Raw genomic sequence first — 22,631 nt, forward strand, 5'->3', positions numbered from 1 at the left:
TATTTTACTCTTTGGTTGTTAATCGATTATTTTCCTGTTTTGTACTTTGTCGTGTTCGTTAGTTAATTACTTTAGTTAATTTTAGTTTTTAATCAATCATTCGAATTTATTGGTTAAATAATAGGAAGACAATAATTACTAGTGCTTTTAGTCTTTGTAGGAACAATATCTTCGCTCACCGTTGTTATACTTTTAATTGATAGGTGCACTTACCTTAGTCATATTTTTTAGTTAGTTTTATGGACATCAAGTTTTTGGTGCTATTGTCGAGGACTAAAATAGTAGCAAAACTTTATTTCTATTAATTTAGCCATTTTAATTTTAATTTTAATATTTTTGTTTTCAATTGAGTTTTTACATTCTAATTTTTTGTTTGTTTGATTCTGATTGGTTCTTTTGGTTTATAACTAGAGGAAACCCATTGGAACTGTTAGTTTATGATAGTGAGATCGAGAAAACTACTTGCAAAAATATGGGAGAAGTTAGAGAAGCAAGACAAAGTCAACAGATTTTAATAGACAATCAAGAGGAAAGGGATACTACTATGGAGATGGAAAATAGTCAAAATAATCAGCAACTTCCTGCTGCTCCTGCTCTTCATACTATGTTTGACAATGCTAAGCCCACTTTGATTTGGGTTGAATCGAGTATCGTTAGATAGACTATTGCTACAAACAATTTTGAACTGAAGCCGAACACAATTCAGATGGTACAGCCATATGTTCAGTTTGATAGGTTGCAAGATAAAGATTTGAATGCTCATTTGGCTAACTTTTTAGAAATTTGTGACACTTTCAAGATCAATGGTGTTACTGATGATGCCATATGCTTACGGTTGTTCCTATTTTCTTTGAAAAGTAAGTAAAATAGTGGTTGAATTCACTTCCATAGGGCTGTATCCCGACTTGGGATCAGATGACTGAAAAATTCCTGTTGAAATACTTTCCACCAGCTAAAACAACTAAGTTGAGGAACAGCATCTCTTCATTTGCACAAATTGAGTTGGAGACATTATATGATGCATGGGGAGAGATTTAAGGATCTTTTGAGAAGGTGTCCTCATCACAGGTTACCTTTGTTGTTACAAGTTCAAACCTTTTACAACAGTTTGAATACCTCGACTAGGCTACTAATTGATGCAGAAACTGGCGGAACATAGAATAATAATACACTTAAGGAAACTCAAGAGTTTATTGAAGAGATAGCATTGAATAGCTATTAGTGGCAAGTCATGAGAACAAAACTGATTAAAGCAACCGATGTTTTTAATATAGATGCAGTTGCTATGTTGGCAAGTTAGGTGGAAGCATTGAGTAAAAAGATTGATGGTTTGAGTTACAATAACACGATGAATTCGGTAATGCAATATGATGCAACTGGAGCGGGGATAATCAATCCAGAATATTTACCCTTCGGTTCTAACGTGGAGCATGAGAAAGTCAACTTTATGGGTAATAATTCTAGACCTCAAAATAACCCCTATAGCAATAACTAAAATCTAGGATAGAGGAATCATCCAAAATTATCTTGGGGTGGTCAAGGTAATCAAAGGTCACAATCGTTTCGGGTTTTCAGCAACCTTATCAATAAGAAAAGAAACCAAACCTTGAAGAGATGTTAACTAAATTTATTTCGGTGTCCAAAACTCAATTTCAAAACGTTGAGACAACTCTAAAAAATAAACAAGCATCGATTCAAGGGCTTGAAAATCAGATTGGATAGCTTGCTAAACTAGTTTCGAAGAGACAACAATGTAGCTTACCTAGTAACACTGAAACCAACCCAAAGCAGAAAGTCCACGTAATCACTATTTGAAGCGTGGAAGGGTTAGTCGAGCCTAAAAAGAAGCTGAATCTAAAAGTTGTTGAGAAAAATGATGGGGTTGAGGAAAGCAAGAAGGAGCATAATCCAGTGTTTAGAGAATATAAACTACTAATTCCATATCCGACAGTAGTAAAGAAAGACTGCATAAATGAACAATATGGTAAATTTCTTGAACTTTTGAAAAAAAATGCCTATTAACTTACCTTTTGTTGAAGCCCTTTCGCAGATGCCAAAGTATGCAAAATTTTTAAAAGAGTTATTAACAAATAAAAGGAAGTTACACAACTTGTCAACTGTGGAGCTCAATAAGGATTGCTTGGCCATTCTCCAAAACAAACTACTCATTAAGCTTAAGGATCTATGGAGTTTTATAATTCCTTATTTTATTGGTAGCTTAAATGTTGAAAATATTTGATAGATTTGGGGGCTAGTATAAATGTTATACCTTATAAAATGTTCAAACAATTTAGTCTTGGACAACCAAAACCCATTAGGATGAGTATTCAATTAACTGATAGATCTATTAGGTATCCTAGAGGTATTATTGAGGATGTATTTGTGAAAGTAGATAAATTTATATTCCCTATTGATTTCATTATATTGGACATGGATGAGGCTATTTAAGTCCCAATTATATTAGGTTGACCCTTTTTAGCCACTGCTAGAACTGTTATTGAAGTGGATAATGGTGAACTTGTGCTAAGTGTAGGTGATGAAAAGGTTACTCTTCAAGCACATTGATTTTTTAGAATTCCTAGTATACAAGATCATACTCGTTATTCTGTTAATGTTAGTAATCATGCGGTTCAACATTCATTGCAGGAATTCACTAATGGATAAGTGTTCAAACAATATCCATCTCAGGGTGATAAAAATCAAAGGGCGAGTGGAAAGCGAATGGTGAAACTCGATGAATTAGGTGAATGGCATACAAAGGTTGATGAAAACCCAAGAATGATCAAAGAAATAACTAAGCAACGCCATAGTGCGCATGTAAAGAGAACAAATAAATTCAAAGTTGGGGATAAATTGTTTCTAGACAAGTCAGATCCACAAATGTTTCTTTTAGAGCTTAAGTCAAGAAGGTCGAACCCATTTGTGGCACGAAATTTATTTTCATATGGAACTATTAAGGTAACACACCTTGATTACGGCGCATTCAAAATTAGACTTTAAATAAGCACTTGTCGAGAGGCAAATTGAGTGTTTTTATTTTATTTATTTATTTTACTTTCATGTTATTTGAAAAAATAAAAAATAATATAGTACATTTATTTTTATTTTTAGTACTTAAAAAAAATAGAAAAATACTAAAACAAAGAAACCACACGGTCTGCGGTGATCCACATTGCCTGAAGACACGACCATGTGTGATGCACGACCTAGACACACGGTTGTATCCTAGGCTGTATGCATACTAGAACTAATTTTTTGAATTTTCTTTCGACACACATGGCATCAGTGAGTTACACAACCTTGAGACTCGTCCATGTGACCCACATGCCTCGCAAACAAGCATGGGAGAAGTGAATGAGCATTGCACATGGCGTGGCACACGGCCGTGTGGGACACACGAGCCTGTCCTAGGTCATGTGGATACTACAACTTATTATTTCTAATATTTCAAATTACACATGCGCTAAGGGTCTATACACAGTTGAGAAGCATAATTGTGTGGGCCTACACGACCCTTTTACATGCCCGTGTCATCCTTTTTAACCTAAACCATTTTTTTTCTTTTCACCTTCATTTTCTCATCTTTTTTACCCATCACCGGAACCCTAGTTGCTGCTTTACCTTCTAGCCACTGCACTCGTCATCGATCTTCCCCCATCATTACTCTTTCGTTTTGTCGACCGTACCAATGGCGATCAATCATTTCTCCTGTCTCCCCGTCCTCGTTACACGCACCTTCGTGCACCTTTCTCCTTTACCACTGTTCGACTACCATTACTTTCCACCATCGAATCCTCGTCACACTACCTAGAAACCACCATTTCTGACCTCTTCCCCACCCTAATCCATCGTCCCTCACAGTCATTTCCTTCCTCACCCCTCTTAACCGACCACTATTCCCAACCCATCACACATATCCACCACCGATCGAACTACCCACTTCGTATCGTCAATTGTCCCTCCTACCACCATCCCTCCGTCCACCGCTGCCGCCGTCTGCTACTCCTTAACACCGTTTAGCACCACCCCTCCTTTTTTATTTTACTTTTATTATTTTTATTTATTTCATTATTATTTTAATTATTATTATATTAGTAATTATTATTATTCCTATTATTATTAATATTATTGCTACTACTACTCTGTTTAGTATGTTGTTTATTATTAATATTAGTATTATTATTCTATTTATTATCATTATTATTTATTAGTTAGTTAGTTAAATTAATTTATTTCTGCCTGAATAGTATTAGTATTAGCTCAAGTTTCATATTAGGAGTAGTTTTAATATTACTGGTTGTGATCAGATTTTCTTCGTGAGGTCGTTCACTTGCCGATGTCGTTCAATTCATATGCTGATTTGTTTATTTTCTAGATTCATTATTTTGTGATGTTGGTTTTTTTGGGTTTCTGATGATTTAGTTGTCATTCGTTTTTCAAGTACATGATGCCGAACACATGAGGAAAGAGTAAGGTCCCTGCTCATTCCAAGAAAAAAAAGCCTTTTGGGACTTCATCTTCCTCCTCTCTGATTGCAACCACCCGCCACTAAATCCTCACCTTCGACCATCCACCACATGAGGAGAGGTAACAATATCTAAAGAACAGAGCATTGGGTTTGGGACGGTGTATTGATTGGGCAGCCCTTCAGACTGTGGGTCTATTTGTATTGGTTCATTCTTTACTAGACCTGACCCTATGAAGTGATTCTTCACAATTGTGGAGCCGATGTATGCAGAGCTTACTTTGGAGTTCTACTCCACTTTTTTCCTACAGACAGTGCTCTCGTTGAGGGACAAACCACAAACGATCTCATTCCATCTTGGGGGTATCACTCAAAATTTTAGTATTGTAGGATTTAGAGTCACTCTCAACTTATATTTTGATGACTTCCTGGTTACACTTGAGTTTTCCACCCTTCTATGGCACATCTAGCGGTCAACCTCTCTCTACTGTTCTGACATCTTTAAGGTTGCCACTCCGTACAACCCGAGCTAGTACAAGGCTTAGTGCCTACCTTTGGCCCTACACTACATTCATGCCATTTTAGCTCACATGTTGACCAATCGGAAGGAGAATACGAGTGCTATAAGAACTTCTTATACGTACTTCTTATGGAGTATGCACGCGCGATATCCAGTTGATCTAGCTCATTTCATGGCATAATGTTGTCGTCATTAGAGTGAGTGATCACGGAAAGGACCAATCTGTATGTGTCCATATGTGACACACCTGGCTCGTAATTTAGGCCTCCTTAAGACCCCCAACCAGATTGGTACTCTTACTTTTTTTGGTGACATTGTAACACCCCTAGCCCATATCCATCGCCAAATTAGGGTTACAAAGAATTACCGTAAAAACATTCATTTCCAAACATTACAATAATCATAGCATAATCAAATCATACATATGCACATTGTCTTTTAATTGAGCCCTCGAGGCCTTAGAAACACTTTAGAAATGATTTGGGAACAATCGGAACATTGAAGAATAAGTTAGAAAACTTGGGTTACAGGGGTCACAAGGCCAAGCCACACGCCCGTGTGCTAGGCTGTGTAACTTTTGAAATTGCCTCACATGCTTGTGTGTCAGGCTTTCTGCTAGGCAGTGTAACTGCTTGGCTTGCAACCTTTAAAACCTACAGAGGACACACGGCCGTGTGTCACACATAGCTGAGACAGACTCCCGTGTCAAAGGCCGTGTGGATAAGAAATTGGTCAAAATCAAGTCATTTCCTTCACCTAACTTAAACAATTCATTAAACAAAATTTGCACACATGACTAAAGCAATAAAACATGTTAAAAACCTACCTAAAAAGACCAATTCTATAGTCCAATAATACATCCAACCAATATGCCAATAACACACCCCAATCATAGTCAATCCAACACATCAAGACATGCATATTTGTCATATTCAATACATACTCATTTGGCTCATATGCATTTCAAAACATTCCATACCTAACCACTTTGTCACCATCTCATAACACACTAAAATTTAGCTATCAAAACATGCATCAATTTACTCATATACACATACCACATCAAAGTACCATAAGTACCAAAAGAGTACCAACCATAATAACACACATCTACAAGTCAAACTTATCAACTAACAGACATTACAAGTTCACCTATACATGCCATTATAACCTTGGCTAAAACATCAAAATCTACTGATATATTCGTTGGATAGTGTGATAGGTCTCCAATGAGCTTTCTAGCCGAACGAGCTTTCGTTTATCTATAAATCATAGGCTTGTGCGTTACTCTCTACTTCATCAAACTCAACTTGGTTGGATGACATTATATATATATGAAAACATAATTCAAATCGAGTCAGGAGTTATCACACTATCACAGGTTATATAATAACATGTATTTCTAGACTCGTACAAGCTACGTTTAGTCTGAAAATCAACTAAACCGTAGCTCTAATACCACTAATTGTAATACCCCTAACCCATATATGTCATCGAATTAGGGTTACAGAGAGTTACCATAAAAACGTAACGTAAAACATTCATTTCCAAACATTACAATAATCATAGCATAATCCAATCATACACATGCACATTGTCCCTTAATTGAGTCATCGAGGCCTTAGAAACACTTTAGAAATAATTCAAGACTAAATCGGGAACAATTGGAACATTGAGGAAAAAGTTAGAAAAATTAGGCTACAGGGGTCTCACGGCCATGTGCCTTACATGGCTGAGACACACGCCTACGTTTCAGGCCGTGTAACAATCGAAATAGGGACACATGACTATGTCCCAGCCCATGTGCGTCCCCATGTAACTCTTTGACTTGGGTCACACGACCAAGTCACACTCCCGTGTGCCACTTCGTGTAACTTTTGAAATGGCCTCACAAGCCCGTGTGCCAGGCCGTGTGCTAGGCCATGTAACTGTCTGACTTGCAACCTTTACAACCTACAGGGGACATACAATCGTGTCGTATGGTTGTGTTTACACACGGCCCTGTCGTGTGGCTGTATGTCACACACGGCTAAGATACACGCTCGCGTCTTAGGTCGTGTGGACAAGAAATTGTCCAAAATCAAGCCATTTCCTTCACCCAACTTAAACATGTCATTAAACACAATTTGCACACATGACCAAAGCATTAAGACATGTTCAAAACCTGTATAAAAAGACCAATTCTATAGTCCAATAATACATCCAACCAATATGCCAATAACACACCTCAATCATAGTGAATCCAACATATCAAAACATATGCATATTTGTCATATCCAAAACATACTCATTTGGTTCATATGCTTCTTAAAACATTCCATACCTAACCACTTTGTCACCATCTCATAACACACTAAAATTTAGCTATCAAAACATGCATCAATTTACTCATATACACATACCACATCAAAACACCATAAGTACCAAAAGAGTACCAACCGTAATAGCACACATCTACAAGTCAAACTTCTCAACTAACATACATTAAAAGTTCACCTATACATGCCATTATAACCTTGGCTAAAACATCAAAATCTACCGATATATTCGTTGGATAGTGTGATAGGTCTCCAATGAGCTTTCTAGCCGAACGAGCTTTCGTTTATCTATAAATCATTGGAAAGAAAAGTACGTAAGCACATAATGCTTAGTATGATCATAAAACATAAAACATAACTTACCATTTCATTAATAAACATTAAGAATAAGCATTATAAAAACCAAACACAAGCTTGACACAAGCCTAAGCGCCAAAAACAGGACATGTAAGCATATTCAAACATGATTCACATGAACTTAACATAGGTAAGCCATTATACATGAACCTAATTCATTTGAATTCATAAATTTTCTTAACGTAGCATACTTCCAATGAAACTTACCATTTCTTTCCTTTTCATACATGTCATGGTTCGTTTTGAACATTTACCATTTCTTTCCTTTTCATGCCCGTTGATCCATTTAGAATATCATTGGATACACGGGATAGCTCACACGAAGTGTGCTAAACATATAACTGCGACCTTTCCTTTCCTTTACATCACTGCTCACATGAGCTGTGAAATGGGCTTGCGCACACGAGCTGTGGAGTATCTGCAATAAATGTAGGACCCCAGCCATCGGTAGAACATTCAAGACTAGCACTCGAAACATGAAACCCTAATGACATGTCGTTTGTATCCTACAAATTCCTAAGGTTCAAACGAGGCTCGATAGTCGTCGTAACATTATTGGATTTACATTATTCAGTTACATAGCAATCAACTTATTAACATATAGATCAAAACATAGCATTAAACAATATATAATCATACGAACTTACCTTAATGATTAAGGCACAGAAACAGAGTTGACTAATTCGAAGCTTTAACTTTACCCCGATATAAATTCGTATGAGGTTTATCTTGACTAAATATACAAATTCAACCCATTTAATAATTCTATCCTTCAATTTAGTCCACACTATATTTTGCATAATTACAAATTAGCCCCTAACATTTGAAACTTTTTTACAATTTAGTCCTCAAGCTCATAAATTGAAATTTAATCATTTTCATCCCTAACCCATGCAAGCCGGATTACGTAGGGAATTATAACAAATCATCAATTTATAATTTTACCATGATATTTTACAACTTCTATAAATAAGTCCATAAATGACATTTTCATCTAAAATCACTTTACAAAACTTGTTTATTTATCTACAAGGACTTATAGTCTTTCATAAAACATCAAGAATTATGAAATAACATTCATGGAAAAACCCTAATTCTTTAACAGTTTTGCAAAATAATCTCGGGCTCGCTAAATTAAGCTGCAACGACTTCAAAAACATAAAAATCATTAAAAACGAGGCTAAACCACTAACCATGCAATACAACCAAAGCTAGCCGAAATTCTCTTCTTCTCTAATGGTGATATTCAGTTATCATAAAGAAAAAAGGAAGAAGATAATAGCTTTTAGGTTTTAGTTTTATTTAATTAACCTTTATTTACTTAATTACATTTTTAACCTTTAAAAATATCTTTAATTTCAATAAAACCTAACCCATAAATGTCCACTACCACATAAATGGTCTAATTACCACTTAAGTACTCTTACATTAAAGTTTTATAGCCATTTGATACCTTTAGCTACTAGAACTCCACTTTTCCACCTCTAACGATTTAGTCCTGTTCACTTAGTTAAGCATGCAAACGTTGAAATTTCTTAATGAAATTTTTACACGACACTATTAACATATCGCAGAACTTAAAATAATAATAAAATAAAATTTTACTTATTAAATTTGTGGTCCCAAAACTACTTTTCAAATTTCACTGAAAATGGGCTATTACAGCTCTCCCCCTAAAGAAGTTTTCGTCCCCGAAAATCATACCAGAAAAGAGGGTCGGGAATTGCACTTTCATAGCTTCTTCTAGTTTCCAGGTAGCTTCATACTTTAAAATGCAACATCAAAGCATATCCCCGAGTATCTGAATCACTCGCTTGGACTAACCATCGGTCTGAGGATGAAGCATATATATAAATGTGTTGATCCTGGATCAATCAAAGCAGTAACATCAGTATCAAAGATAGAAAATATACTGATGATAACATCTGATGTTAAAGCTTCTTCTCTAGCTCGGATCGCATAAGCTCCAATCGGTGCTCGTGCCTCGGATCTCACAATAGAGTTTTTTTTCCACTATAACTATTACCCGTGTTCCAGTGTTTCGAGTTGGTCTCTCTCTCGTTGCAGTATTACTTAGTCTATTAGCTTGAGCCTTTTCTTTTTCAGACCTCTCCGAGCAATCTCTGAGATAATGTTCATATGAACCACATTTGAAACATGAACCGTCTTTCAATCTACATTCACCAAAGTGTCGTTTATTACATTGCTAACATTCTGGCTTGTTGCTCCTAACACTACCCACACTCGCTACAGACGTAGTTTGAGGTTCCGAACTTAAATGATGTTTACCACAATCCTTTCTAGAATAACCTACCGAAGCTAAAGAATGACTATGATATTCTTTTGATTTCTTCGATGGTAACGAGTATGACTTTCCCAAATTTCGTTTTCTCGAATCATGAGTTTCAAAATTGGCTTTTCTCTTTTCTTTTCTAAGCTCCTCGGCCTTGTGTGCTCGGTCAACTAAAATCACAAATTCTTTTAATTCATGAATTCCAACAAGCAACTTTATATCTTAAATTTTTCTGTCTTCAAATCGAGTACACATTGTAGCTTCTTTTACTACAAATTCTTGGGCATATTTGCTAAGTCGCACAAATTTCCTCTCATACTCAGATACTGTCATCTAGCCCTATTTAAGGTTGAGAAACTCTTTGCGTTTCTTGTCAATGAATCTTTGGGTATCATTTTTTTTTCGAAATTCAGTTTGAAAGAATTCCCGGTCTACTCGCTCTCTCAGTACAACTGAAACCAAGGTGTTCCACCAATGATAGGCTAAGTCTTTCGATAATGAAACCGCACATTTCACGATTCAGTCATTGTGTAACACCCCTAACCCATACTTGTCGCCAAAATAGGGTTACAGAGCATTACCATAAAAACATAGCTCAAATCATTCATTTCCAATTATTTCATAAATCATAACATAATCCATTCAAATACATGCATATCGTACCTTATCCGAGCCCTCAAGGCCTTAGAAACACTTTAGAAATGATTTAGGACTAAATCAGAAACATTTAGAACTTTATAGAAAAAGATAGAAAATTTCACATTGCAAGGGTCACACGGCTGAGACACATGACCGTGTTTCAGGCTGTGTGGGCATTCGAAGTAGGGACACATGGCCATGTCCCAGCCTGTGTCTGTGCCCGTGTAACTCACTGACTTGGGTCAAAAGGCCAACCCACATGCCCGTGTGCTAGGCCGTGTAACACTCAAAATGCAACCTTTAAATCCTACAGGGGACACATGGCTGAGACACACACCCGTGTCTTAGGCCATGTGGACAAGAAATAGGCCAAATTCAAGCCATTTCTTTCACCCAATTCAAGTACACACCTACAAGCCATTTGCATATATAATCAAGCCTTAAAACATACCTAAAACATGCATAATAAGACCAAATCGTACAAAATTCCATTCAACCAATATGCCATATAGACACCTCAAATGCAAACATACAATTTATCTAGACATATATATGTACTTAACACATTTCATTCATCAACACTTTATTCATTTTCTATTTCAAAACTCAGCATAAATTGACCACATTTATACCATTAAAGATGGTTCATATCTACCTCAAAGCATAACTCCAATTAGACTCATATAAACATACCAAATATGGTCATACCAAACATACCTAAACATGTGCACATTTAAGCATACCATATTAGAATCATACCATATCAAAATAACCTTACCATTTGGACCACTTCTCAGATGCGTCAAAGTCATTTAAATGACACCAATCTAACCATTACCAAATGCTTCAAACATATTTACAAACCATATTTCAATCATGCAAATCTATTCAAAACCTTTCCATAGCATACTATAACTTGACCGTGTTGAGGTCAATTCATTACCTACTATTTTGGCCACTCAAACATGCATTAACATATTGTCAAAATGACACAAATCAATAAGGCATCAAAAGTGCCAAGGTTCAATCAACCAAAATGACATATACATGCCAAATTCATCAATTATTGTAAACCACAAGTCCACCTATAGATGCCATTATAACCTTGATCAAAACATCAAAATCTACCAATTTAATCTCTGGATAGTGTGATAGGTCTCCAATGAGCTTCTAACCGATCGAGCTTTCGATAATCTGTAAGATAAAGGAAAATAACTACGTAAGTAGTGAATGCTTAGTAAGCTCGTAGAACATGAAACATAACTTATCACTTTAATATTATAATACATAATTAACACCAATACTTTAAACTTTGTATAAACCTATTGAACACCATTCAACTCTCATTTGAGTATATTCATCAACATCACATATACTTTTCATATATAACACATTAGGATTTATAAGTCGTAATACATAATCATCAACCTTTTCATAAGATCATAAATCATTCTATTTACTTACTTTCCCTTCCATTTCGAATGCTTAGCATAAGCCTAAACAACATTATCATTTCACGAATTAGCGTATTTATCCATGTTTTAGGTAAGTTCTTTCATAGCATAGATAGACTTCTCACATATAAGTACATCATTTCTCACATCAAACCTTTTATAACATCATAATACATCCCATTTATGAACTTACCATTTCATTCCCTTTTCTTAATCGTTTCATATGCATAGTACCAGCATAAGCATAAACATCAATCATAACCACAAGATTGGCACAAGCCTAAGCACATCAACAACACATGTTAGTTCATTTAAACATAATTCATATGAATTTAACATGGATAAGCATTATACTTCAGCATGATCCAATTGGATTTATCATCCATCATAACATAACATGCTTTTCATGTATCTCACCATTTTAATGTACTTCATAATCTTAATTCATATTGAACACATACCTTTCCTTTCCTTTTTCATGCTTGTTGAACCATTTATAATATCATCGGATACGCAATATAGCTCACACGAAGTGTGCTAAACATATGATCACAATCTTACCTTTCTTTGACATCGTTGCTCACACAAGCTGTGAAATGTATTTATTCACATGAACTGTGAAATGGGTCTGCTCACACGAGCTGTGGAGTATCTGCAACACATGCCGGACCTCAACCATTGTTAGGACATCAAGACTAGCACCTGAAACATGGAAACCTTAATGACATGTCATTTGTATCCTATGAATTCCTAAGGTTCAAACGGGGCTCGATAGTCATCGAAACGTCGTTGGATTTCCATCGTTTCATTACATGATAAATTGCATAATGACATATATATATTGATTCGATCACAATAGAACCACATATTAACATTCAATTTAATCAACATTATACATAATACAATTCATATGAACTTACCTAGCTAAAATGTAGAAATATCAAAGTGTAAGGGCTTTTTTGGTAAATTTTCATTCTCCTCAATTTTCCACTCGATCTATATATAAATTAATAATTTCATTCAATTTATTAATTTAGATAGTAAAACAATTTCTTTTATGCAATTTAGTCATTTTTGACATTTTTACAAAATTGCCCCTAACATTTTACTTTTATTCAATTTAGTCCCCGAGCCTAAAACATGTAAATTAACAATTTTTAATGCAAATTCATACTAGCCAAATACTCACAACCTTTATTTCATCCCATTTTTGCAACAATCTCACATCAGGTCCTTGAAATATTACTATTTCAATAATTTAGTCCCTAATCGGCAAATTCATCAAAATTACTTAACAAAATACTTATAAATCACAAGTAATACTCCAATTTCATCATTTAACATCTCAAATAATAAAGATTCATCAATGGAATCATTCAAAATCTTTAACAGCTTCAAAACGAAGGTACGAGCTAGCTGAACCTAGTTGCAACGATCTCAAAAACATAAAAATTATTAGAAACGGATGAAAAATCACATACCTATTTAGCTCTGAACTTGCCAAAATTTCTAGGTCAAAAATGGCTCCCTTTTTCTCCTTTTACAATTGGTGAAGAAGAAAAATTAAAAGATGAACAAACTTTTGGTTTTATTTATTTTAATTTAATTTATCAAATTACCATTTTAACCTTGGTTAATAATTAAATACAACACAAAAGTCATGTCCATATTTGTCCAACAACTCCTTAAATGGTTTAATTACCATTCAAGTCCCTTTACCTTTAATCAAAAAGCCATTTAATCACTCAAATCAAATAGTGATCAAATTACATCCTTTACAATCTAGTCCTTTTTAATTAATTAACTATCAAAACACTAAAATTTCTTAACAAAACTTTAATACGACCTTAATAACACTCTGTAAATATTTATAAAAATATTTACGGCTCAGTTTATAGAAACGAGGTCTCGATACCTATTTAAAACATTTATATAACATATCAAAAACCTTGTTTGACTCATAAATATTGAATAATAATATTTGCGAACTTACTCATTGGATTTGTGGTTTCGAAACCATTTTTTTTGACACCATTGAAAAATGGGTTGTTACATGGTGTACAAGATAATTCATCGAAAACTCTAATCGTATTATATAACCAAAACTTGGCTCTCTCCGGATCATCTTCAGTTGTACCTCTAAACTTTTCAACCCCATATATACGAATTTTATCAATTGGAGGCTTGCTTGCTCGTGTTGGTTCCAAACCTTGAGGAACTACGAGGAGTGATTAGGGAAAAGGTGGGGGTGAAGGTCATTGAGCCATCGGGGGTCGTTCGTACAAACTCGATAAACCACTCATTCATCATTTGGAAAAAGGATTCCTTAGCCTCTCCTTCCCAACTCTTCAGATACGGGCCTACTTTCGCTAGACACTGCCCCGTGAATAGAGGCTTGTGCGTTACTCTCTACTTCATCAAACTCAACTTGGTTGGATGACATTATATATATATGAAAACATAATTCAAATCGAGTCAGGAGTTATCACACTATCACAGGTTATATAATAACATGTATTTCTAGACTCGTACAAGCTACGTTTAGTCTGAAAATCAACTAAACCGTAGCTCTAATACCACTAATTGTAATACCCCTAACCCATATATGTCATTGAATTAGGGTTACAGAGAGTTACCATAAAAACGTAACGTAAAACATTCATTTCCAAACATTACAATAATCATAGCATAATCCAATCATACACATGCACATTGTCCCTTAATTGAGTCATCGAGGCCTTAGAAACACTTTAGAAATAATTCAAGACTAAATCGGGAACAATTGGAACATTGAGGAAAAAGTTAGAAAAATTAGGCTACAGGGGTCTCACGGCCATGTGCCTTACATGGCTGAGACACACGCCTACGTTTCAGGCCGTGTAACAATCGAAATAGGGACACATGACTATGTCCCAGCCCATGTGCGTCCCCATGTAACTCTTTGACTTGGGTCACACGACCAAGTCACACTCCCGTGTGCCACTTCGTGTAACTTTTGAAATGGCCTCACAAGCCCGTGTGCCAGGCCGTGTGCTAGGCCATGTAACTGTTTGACTTGCAACCTTTACAACCTACAGGGGACATACAATCATGTCGTATGGTTGTGTTTACACACGGCCCTGTCGTGTGGCTGTATGTCACACACGGCTAAGATACACGCTCGCGTCTTAGGTCGTGTGGACAAGAAATTGTCCAAAATCAAGCCATTTCCTTCACCCAACTTAAACATGTCATTAAACACAATTTGCACACATGACCAAAGCATTAAGACATGTTCAAAACCTGTATAAAAAGACCAATTCTATAGTCCAATAATACATCCAACCAATATGCCAATAACGCACCTCAATCATAGTGAATCCAACATATCAAAACATATGCATATTTGTCATATCCAAAACATACTCATTTGGTTCATATGCTTCTTAAAACATTCCATACCTAACCACTTTGTCACCATCTCATAACACACTAAAATTTAGCTATCAAAACATGCATCAATTTACTCATATACACATACCACATCAAAACACCATAAGTACCAAAAGAGTACCAACCGTAATAGCACACATCTACAAGTCAAACTTCTCAACTAACATACATTAAAAGTTCACCTATACATGCCATTATAACCTTGGCTAAAACATCAAAATCTACCGATATATTCGTTGGATAGTGTGATAGGTCTCCAATGAGCTTTCTAGCCGAACGAGCTTTCGTTTATCTATAAATCATTGGAAAGAAAAGTACGGAAGCACATAATGCTTAGTATGATCATAAAACATAAAACATAACTTACCATTTCATTAATAAACATTAAGAATAAGCATTATAAAAACCAAACACAAGCTTGACACAAGCCTAAGCGCCAAAAACAGGACATGTAAGCATATTCAAACATGATTCACATGAACTTAACATAGGTAAGCCATTATACATGAACCTAATTCATTTGAATTCATAAATTTTCTTAACGTAGCATACTTCCAATGAAACTTACCATTTCTTTCCTTTTCATACATGTCATGGTTCGTTTTGAACATTTACCATTTCTTTCCTTTTTATGCCCATTGAACCGTTTAGAATATCATTGGATACACGGGATAGCTCACACGAAGTGTGCTAAACGTATAACTGTGACCTTTCCTTTCCTTTACATCACTGCTCACATAAGCCGTGGGTCGGAATGTAAGCTACACGATCCTACTCACACAAGCTGTGGAGTATCTGCAATAAATGTAGGACCCCAGCCATCGGTAGAACATTCAAGACTAGTACTAGAAACATGAAACCTTAATGACATGTCGTTTGTATCCTACGAATTCCTAAGGTTCAAATGGGGCTCGATAGTTGTCGTAACATCGTTGGATTTATATTATTCAGTTACATAGCAATCAATATATTAACATATAGATCAAAATATAACATTAAATGATATATAATCATACGAACTTACCTCCATTATTAAGGAGTAGAAACGGAGTTGACTAATCCGAAGCTTTAGCTTTACCTTGGTCTAAATCCGTACGAGGTCTATCTTGATCTAAATATAAAAATTCAATCCATTTAATGATCCTATCCTTCAATTCAGTCCACACTTTATATTTTTACATAATTACAAATTAGCCCTTAATAGTTTAACACTTTTTTACAATTTAGTCCTCAAGTTGATAAATTGAAATTTAATCATTTTCATCCCTAACCCAAGCTAGCCGAATTACCTATGGAATTATATCAACCCATAAAAATCACCAATTCACAATTTTACATGAGATTTTACTACTTTTACAAATAAGACCCTAAATGGCATTTTCATCAAAAATCACTTTACAAAACTTATTTATTTATCTACAATGACTCATAATCTTTGAAAAAAAATTAAGAATTATGCAATAGAATTCATGGAAAAACCTTAATTCTTTAATAATTTTGCAAATTAATGCTCGGGCTAGCTATATTAAGCCACAACGACTTCAAAAATATAAAAATCATTAAAAATGGGGCTAAACCACTCACCATGCAATAGAACCAAAGCTAGCCTAAATTTTGTTCTTCTCTAATGGCGATATTCGATCATCATAAAGAAAAAGGGAAGAAGATGATAGCTTTTAGGTTTTAGTGTTATTTAATTAACCTTTATTTACTTAATTACATTTTAAACGTTAAAAATATCCTTACTTTCAATAAAACCTGACCCATAAATGCCCACTACAACATAAATGGTCTAATTACCACCTAAGTACTCTTACATTAAATTCTTATAGCCATTTGATACCTTTAGCTACTAGAACTCCACTTTTGCACCTTTTACGATTTAGTCCTTTTCACTTAGTTAAGCATACAAACCTCAAAATTTTTTAACAAAATTTTAACACGACACTATTAACATATTGTAAACATTAAAATAATAAGAATAAAAATTTTACTCATCAATTTTTTTGTCCCAAAACAACTATTTTGATTTCACTGAAAACGGGCTGTTACAGACATAACACCATAGGGACTAAATATTATGAAACATATGAGGATGGTTACTCTTTAGCTCGACCACTTCAGTGATTAGTATGTAGATAATGACCTTCCACCACCACCAAAACCCGTTCCACCGCCACCGCCACTAAAACCAGCAACACGAGGAGGATGAGCATCTAGATAATGACCTTTCACTGCCACTGAAACTCGTTCCTACTCCTCCTTTGAGTCACCTATTGCTGCATATTTTGTTCCACTTGATGATATTTCCTAGCGGGTTGACCACTTTGCGCAACAATACTTTGATCAGATAGACCGCCTTGATCAGTGACAGACAGAGTGGATAGATCGCCTCGAATAAGTACATTTTGAGCACATTAAGAAGTAGTCAGTACGGATCAATAACATTGAGGCGTATCTGCAGTGGATGTGCCAACACTTTTATATTTCTCCACCTGGTGCTGCACCTCACAACTCTGACTTACCACCTGCCAGTATTGATTTAATTTATTTTTATGTTTATTTACTTTAATTTTTTATTTCCAGTTGTTGTAACAACTCGTTTTTCAGTTGTGTCAAAAATAGTAGTTTTAGGGCCACCAAATTCGACAAGTAAGCTCGTAAATATTATTATTTAATATTTACGAGTCAAATGTGATTTTAAAAAGGTTTTTGATTTAATAATTTATGTTATATAAGCGATTTATTAAGTTCAAGTGGTAAGACCCTAAGGTCAAGTAGTTTTAGAAAATGAGGTATTGGGACCTCGTTTCTATAAACCATATTGTAAATATTTTTATAAATGTTTACGGAGTGTCATTAAGGTGGTATTAAAGTTTTGTTGAAAAAATTTAACGTTTCGATAGTTAATTAATTAAAAAGGACTAAATCATAAAAGATGTAAAATTTGATCACTATTTGATTTGAGTGATTAAATGGTTAATTGAATAAAGGAAAAGGGACTTAAATAGTAATTAGACCATTCAAGGAGTTAGTGGGCAATTATGGGCATGAAATTGGTGTTTTGTTTAATTATTAACCAAGGTTAAAATGGTAATTTGATAAATAAAATAAAATACAATAAAATAAAATAAAAAGTTATTATCATCATTTTCATGTCTTCTTCATTGAATGGTAAGGAGAAAAGCACTGTTTGTAGACCTTTAGGTTTCAAAAACTTCACAATTTGGTAAGTGATTTTAGCCCCGTTTCTAACATTTTTTATGTTTTTGAGACTGTTGTAACTAGGTCCAGCTAGCCCATACATTCGATTTTAAAAATGTTAAAGATTTTTAATGTTACCATTGATGAGCCTTGTGATTTTAGATGTTAAATGATGAATTTGAAATATTAGTTGTTATTTAAAATTATTTTATTAAGTAATTTTTTATGTTTTTTTGGTTAGGGACTAAATTGTTAAAATAGTAAAAGTACAAGTATTTTATGTGAAATTGTTGCAATAATGGGCTATATTGGTTGCCATAAGTATTCAGATAGGCTCAGTTTTGGGTAAAATGGTTAATTTGCATGTTTTAGGCTCAAGGACTAAATTGAATAAAAGTAAAACTTTAAGGGAAATTTTGTAAAATTTCAAAAATGACTAAATTGCATTAAGTATAATTTTTTACTATATAAATTGAATGTTTGATGTGTTATTCAATTTAGCTAGTTAAGTTCGTATGAACTATAATTACTTAAATGTTGGTGAAATTGAATGTTTGATGTGTTATTCTAATGTAAATGAATCAATATATATGTTATTATGAAATCTATCATGTCATGAGATAATGGAAATCCAACGACGTACAATGATTATCGAGTCCTATTGGAACCTTATGAATTTGTAGGATATAAATGGCATTTCATTAAGTTGTACATGTTTTGGGTGTTGGTCTTGAATGTTCTACCGATGGTTGAGGTCCGACATGTGTTGCAGATACTCCACAGCTCGTGTGAGCAGCATCGTGTAGCTTACATTCCGACCTACAACTCGTGTGAGCATGCCCATTTCACAGCTCATGTGAGCATATATGTACAGGAAAAGACATACTACGATTATATGTTTAGCACACTTCGTGTGAGCTATCCCGCGTATCCAACGGTATTCTATTTGGTTCAATGGGCATGAATTTACAAGGATATGGTAAGTGTTCTATATGAACCAAGACTCGTATGTATGAAAGACTATGAAATGGTGAGTTACATGGAAAATATGTTATGTTGAGATGGATGATAAATTCAATTCAATCATGCTCAAGTAGATTGGTTATCCATGTCAAATTCATATGAATCATGTTTAAGTAAACTAACATGTGTTGTTGATGTGCTTAGGCTAATGCCAGGCTTGTAGATATGATTGATGTTTATGATTATGCTTGTACTATGCATATGAAACGGGTAAGAAAAGGGAATGATATGGTAAGTACGTAATTGGGATGTAATATGATGTTATAAAAAGGTTTAATGAGATAAATGATGTATTCATATGTGAGTAAATTGCTTATGATTTGGATGAATCTATCTATGTCATGAATAAATACACTGAATTGAGAATTAATAATGTTGTTTAGGCTTATGATAAGCGTTGGGAATGGAAAGGAAAGTAAGTAAATTGAAAAGTGTATAATCTTATAGAAAGGTGATGGTTATACATTACGCCCCATCAAATCATTTCACATTGTAAATCATAAATATATGTGACATTAATGAATTTACTCATTTGTGAGTTGATAATTATGGTTTGGTAAATCTTGAGGAATTAGTATAGGTTTACACTTAACTTATAAATTTCATTATTGAAATGTAATATTATGCTTATGGTTTATATGAGCTTACTAAGCATTCATTGCTTATGTGATTATATTTCTCTTACTTTACAGTTCATCAGAAGCTCGATCAGATTGGAAGCTAGTTGGAGATCCATCACACTATTCATCGATTTTACCGATAGATTTTGATGCTTTGGTTGTGGTTATAATGGCATGTATCGGTGGACTTATGTCTAATGTTTAGTTAATGATAGTGGCATGAAATGTTACTTTGAATTTGTGAAACTTATGTTATTTTGGATGCCTTGATGGTTGGTGTGCTTTTGGCACTTGATGCTTAATGCTTGGTGTTTATAAGATTTAATTGATGTATGGTTTGCGGCCAAAGTGGTAAGTGTTGGCATGGTTGCAAAATGATCATTTATGGCATGTTTTGATATAGAATTTAATCAAATATGTTTAGTTGAATAATGACCATTTTGACATTAAATTGGTATGTATAGATGATGGTCATTGGAACCATTTGGAAATGGCTAGATTGGTAACATTTAAATGGTTTTGATGCATGTGAGAAGTGGTCCAAATGGTAAGGTCATTTTGATATGTTTTTGATATGGAAACAAGTTAATTGAAAAATGGTTAAATATGCACATGTATAGGTGTTTTGGTACTTGATGAAATTGCCATTGTGTTTGGCTTGTAATTATGGTATTTTGGTTGATGAACTAATTGTCATGTTGGCATGTATATAATTGTTTTTTATGATTGATGATACTTTGGCATTTTCGTGCTTGTTGGCTAATGTTGGAATGGTGTAGTGATGATATGTTTTGAATGGCCAAATTGATATATTTGAGTGAATTTTGGTATGTAATAATTGCGGTAAGTTTGATAAGGAAATTAGATTAGAAAAATATCGATGGTTAATGGCTAAACTATGCAAAAGTTTAAACATGTTTGGTTGCTATGATTGAGGTGACTTTTGGGCATATTGGTTGTATGAACAAATACCATAATGATCTAGCATGATTATGCATATTTTAGGTACATTTTGAATGCTTGAATGTAAGTGCAAATGGCTTGTTTATGTGATCGTGTTTTGGGTGAAAGGAATAGCTTGAAATTGGTCTATTTCTTGTCCACATGGCCTAAGACACGGGCGTGTATCTCAACCATGTGTGACACATGGTCATGCGACACAATTGTGTGTGCCCTATAGGTTTTTAAAGGTTGTATTTCGAGAGTTACATGGCCTGGAACACGGGTGTGTGGCTTGGCTGTGTAAACCAAGTCAGAGAGTTACACAGGCATGGACACGGCTTGGGACACGGCCGTGTGTCCGTACTTCAAATGCCCATATGACCTGAAACACAGGTGTGTGTCTCAACTGTGTGAGTCATACAACCGTGTGACCCCTGTAGTATGAACTTTTCTATCTTTTGCCATAAAGTTCTAAATGTTTTTGATTTATTCGCGAATCATTTCTAAAGTGTTTCTAAGGCCTCAAGAGCTCGAAAAAGGGACATTGTGCATGTGTTTGAACGGAATATGATGTGTTTCATAACTAATTGTAATCGAATGTTTTAAGTTAAAATTTTTCGGTAATGCTCTGTAACCCTATTTTGGTGACAGATTCGGGTTAGGGGTGCTACAGTTGTACTTTTAGTTTTTGTTAGTTGTTTTTATTTTATTTTTAAGACTTATATGTTTTATTTTTTGTTTATTGTGCACTGTTATTATTATTGGTTATTTTTTCTAGTTTGTTATCTCTTTATTTTATTTATTTTTATCTATTTTCTTATTTGTTTTCTCGGAAAAATGAACTTCATTTAAATTTACCCACGATTCTGATTTTCACTATTCCGGTCACTTCATCCAAATTTAGGGCAATTCCAGTTCTCTCCCTCCCTTATTATATTGTGTTTATTCTGTGATTATATTTGTTTTTACATTAAGGACAATGTACATTTTAAGTGTGGGGAGATTGTTTATATGTTTATGCGATACACTCCCTAGATTATTGTTTGTTTTTAAGTAATTTTCTCACAACTACCATTGACGTAGTTTCTTTTAATTTAGAGTTTTTTTATTGATTCTGTTTTGGAATTTATTTGTGGGTGTTTGTGCATTGGTTACACGGTCTACAACTTGGCTGTGTGTCTTAAAACAATTAGTTACACAGTCTGAGACATGGCCAGTGACACGGCTGTGTGACCCAACTTCTCACACGGACGGACACACAGGCTGGGACATGGCCGTGTGCCTGGGCTTCGAATGTCCATACAGCCTGGGTTGTGGCCTGGCCACACGGCCGTATGTCTCATGTTTTCAAAACTTTTAAAATT

The 22,631-nt window shown here is 34.6% G+C and overlaps 1 non-coding gene across 1 annotated transcript; it reads right to left on the reverse strand.

The window, feature by feature from the left end:
* Positions 1-963: 963 nt before the first annotated feature.
* Positions 964-1,071, reverse strand: LOC121218951 (small nucleolar RNA R71). The gene has a single exon (XR_005915432.1). It is a non-coding gene; the product is annotated as a small nucleolar RNA R71 (small nucleolar RNA).
* Between the last annotated feature and the right edge of the window lie 21,560 nt (positions 1,072-22,631).

Source organism: Gossypium hirsutum, chromosome D06 (assembly GCF_007990345.1).
Source record: "Gossypium hirsutum isolate 1008001.06 chromosome D06, Gossypium_hirsutum_v2.1, whole genome shotgun sequence".
In the NCBI taxonomy this organism is placed as follows: domain Eukaryota; kingdom Viridiplantae; phylum Streptophyta; class Magnoliopsida; order Malvales; family Malvaceae; genus Gossypium; species Gossypium hirsutum.